Source organism: Gavialis gangeticus, unplaced genomic scaffold, assembly GCF_001723915.1.
Source record: "Gavialis gangeticus isolate Ggan-Ray unplaced genomic scaffold, GavGan_comp1, whole genome shotgun sequence".
Classification (NCBI taxonomy): Eukaryota; Metazoa; Chordata; order Crocodylia; family Gavialidae; genus Gavialis; species Gavialis gangeticus.
The window spans coordinates 48026558-48030055 of NW_017728994.1; the positions used below are offsets into that span (position 1 = coordinate 48026558).

At 44.2% G+C, this 3498-nt stretch overlaps 1 long non-coding RNA gene across 1 annotated transcript; it reads left to right on the forward strand.

Moving 5' to 3' along the window:
- Positions 1–1339: 1339 nt before the first annotated feature.
- LOC109287578 lies at positions 1340–3157 on the forward strand. Its single transcript, XR_002094897.1, has 2 exons — positions 1340–1695; positions 1819–3157. It is a non-coding gene; the product is annotated as an uncharacterized LOC109287578 (long non-coding RNA).
- The last annotated feature ends 341 nt before the right edge of the window (positions 3158–3498 follow it).

Below are 3498 nucleotides of genomic sequence, written 5' to 3' on the forward strand. Positions count from 1 at the left end.
CCCAGCACTAAGGTGAGGCTGACTAGTTTGTAGTCTCCTGGATCTTCCTTTTTCCCTTTGTTTAAAGATGGCCACTATGTTTGCCCTTTTCCAGTTGTCTGAGACCTTTCCCAATCACCACAAGTTTTCAAAGATGATGGCCTGTGGCTCTGCAATCACATCAGCCAACTCCCTCAACACCCTTGGGTGCATCCTGTCCAGCCCCATGTCCAGCTTTTCTAAGTAGTCCCCAACCTGTTCTTGCCCCACTGTTGGCTGCTCCCCTCCTCCCCATACTGTGCTGCCCAGACTGAGATGAAAAAGGCACTGAGCACTTCAGCCTTTTCTGCATCCTGTCACTAGGTTGCCTCCCCCATTCAGGCAGGGACCCACACTTCCCTGACCTTCCCCTGTTGCTAACGTACTTGTAGAAACCCTTCTTGTTCCCCTTCACATCCCTTGCTAGCTGCAACTCCAATTGCACTTTGGCTTTCCTGACTTCATCCCTGCATGCCCCAGCAATGCTCTTATACTCCTTAGTCATTCATTCAAGTATCCACTTTTTCTAAGCTCCCTTTTTTTTGTGTTTTAGCTCACTGAAGAATTCCCCACTAAGATAAGCTGGTCTGCCATATTTTCTAGTCTTCCTGAATGCTGTGATAGTTCGTTTCTGTGCACGCAGTAAGGTTTCTTTAAAATACAACCAATTCTCCTGGACTCGTCTCCCCCTCAGCATGGCCTCCCAGGGGATCCTGCTCATCAGTTCCCTGAGGGAGTCAAAGTCTGCTTTTCTCAAGTCCAGGGTCCAATCCCTGGACTTCAGTTACCTCTCGAGTTACATGTCTCAAGACAATGAATTCCACCAGTGGTGATGAAACCCAAATTTATGGCAATTAGCAAAAAAGTCAGAAGACCAAAATTATTTCTCAACCTATTAGGCAGAGTTTATGTAACTGTAGGAATCTCCCCAAGAGGATAAAGGTCAAACTAATGTTGAACAGCAATTTGCTTCTCCCACTGCGCTGAATTCATCCACTGGTCATTTATGATTATAAATTAAGAAAGAGGTAGAAAATGACAGGAAAAAGCAAACATTTATTTTGCTCTTCAGCAAGAACCCAACAAAGCAAAATGAGTATGTTTAAAACTAGAGGTTCAAGCAGGTAGCTCGTATGCTGCACATACATGTACAGTACACTGGTTGTCTGTTTGAATTTCTAAGCAATTTCAAAATTGCTTAGAAATGGCCTGATCCTGTTAAGTGCCATGTGCTGTTTGAGAGCAGGTGCAGAGAACCTGCCACTCTTATTGAAATCAGTGGAAGTTGTACATGCTCAAGACCTTAAAAAAAATAAACAATGCAATCAATACTTTACAGCTTCCTGGGAGCAGTGTTTGCAGATCTCTCCCAGCTGGCAAGATTAATCTATGCTCAAGGCAAATGGATGGGATGCAGACTTCACTTACTCAACACTGAAGAAATGCAGGAGGAGAGTCCACGGGGGTGTAATCTCAGCTTGCTAAGGTGATTCTTAGGCTGCGTTAACATAAATCACAGGCCAGAGGCAAGAAGCTGAAACCCCTGGTGCAGACCAGTGCTAGAAAGTTTGAGTTTAGCATCAACAAAATGTATTGATTTATTTGCTGCCTGCAGAACAAAGTGCCAAAGGTCCTGTTGGCTTAGGTGTGTTGTAGTCTGGCACTGCTGCAAAAAAGGTAAGCTTTACGTAGTATCGGATGCCTAGAGAATATTTGGTTAGGTTTGCTATTTGCCAGCCTCTTTGGATTAAAGGATTTAACTGCCCATGTTCACACGCTCCTGTGCTTTTCTCCTAATAGCACAGAATATGGGTGAAGACCAGAGCAATGAGGAAGACTGCAGAGAAATTGCCAACATGACTGACAAAGCTCATAGGGTTAGAAGTGATTGTTTGTTGCCACGTTTCCTTTTCATTGTAATATAAATCCTACCTTTTGAATCCATTGAGAGATTCTGCAAGCCCATGTCACAAGAACCACTTGAAAGAGATTCATCCCATACGACAAGGGAGATTAAGACAGAGGATTTATTAGTCACATAGACATGGAAGGAGCTGGGGAAGGAGGGAAAAAAGGAGATAGCGATTTTGTTAAAGGAGAAAGCATCCAACTGTGCTGTGGAACAAGCTTTGTTCTTTGCCTTCAAGAGTGGGAGGGTGATGCATCTCCAGAGTGATTTTGGTACCATGGCTCTTCCATCAGCAGGATCAAAAGTGACTGGAAAGAATCCAAGGCAAAAAACAGGACCAACAAAATAGGAAATAAAGCAAAATAAATAGGAAATGTAGAGGAATGGTCAACATACCATCACCCCCAAAACAAGCAGCACCAATTACCCTCGTGCAGAAAACTGAACAGCCCACAGATCAGGCTGGCACTCAGCAAGTGTCATCCTATAGTACATGCCAGGGTGCCGGCAGAACTTGCTAAGTGGTTTGAGAGAGGATGGACAGCAATGCACTGAAAGCATATTACATGCCAGGACCAGGATTATACTCAGCCCTCCTCCAGAAAAAAAATGGGCTGATCCAAGGAAGGGGAAAGGGGGCAAAGTAGTAGAAAATCAAAAGAGGGGTAATGGCAGGTGTGGAAAGTCATAGGCCATGCAACACATTTCAAGAACAGCAGCAACAAGTACACGCTCAAGCTTCCTCCTTTTGTCAAACAAGGCCTTGACTGCCTACCCCTTAGCGTGGTAGTTGCTACATGGTTCACTACATGGACGAGCTTTCTTCCAAGATAGGGCAGGAAGCTGTGATTGTGGCTACTGCTCCTTCTGTCTAGTGAGTTAAGCGGGCAAAATGGATTATCCAAACTGTGATCAAAGTGAATTCCTTTTTAAAGAGAAACAGCTTTCTGTCACAAATAGCGAGAGGTTTCTTCACTGAGAAGGCAGCGATAAGTGCTAAGCGTTGTCATTTGGATGCCATAAAATTAGTTCCCACAGATGCAAATGGTCTATTATAAAGATTGACATTCTGGAACAGAAGTAATTTGAATTAGCCTAGGTTTTCATATGGCCATTAATCTTTAAAAATCAGTCCTTCTACAGGCACGGGAATACAAGGATCAAATGCAAATTACCAATATAAAACACAAATACTTTCAAGTAGTCATTTCTTCACAGTACTATAAATGGGAAAAAATTCAATTAAGCAGTGAGGAAGAAGGAAGCAGCAATATCATCAGAATAATGAAGCCAGAATGATCTAGTCAGGAATGTCAGAACTAGGAGTGCACCGATACATCGGTCCCTATCGGATTGGCACCGATAAAAGGAAAATTGACATTATTGGCAATCAGTATTTTTGGCCGATGCAGCTGATAATATCACTGATAAATGCTGCATGCATGTGTGCAGCCACACTCATGCACATGGCCGGGAATGCAGCCGGGCAGCTTGGAGAGCAGCATCTGGCTGGTAAGTCTGTGGGGAGAAGGGGTATGGGGGGGGGGGGGGGGAGAGGGGGCCCCCCCTTG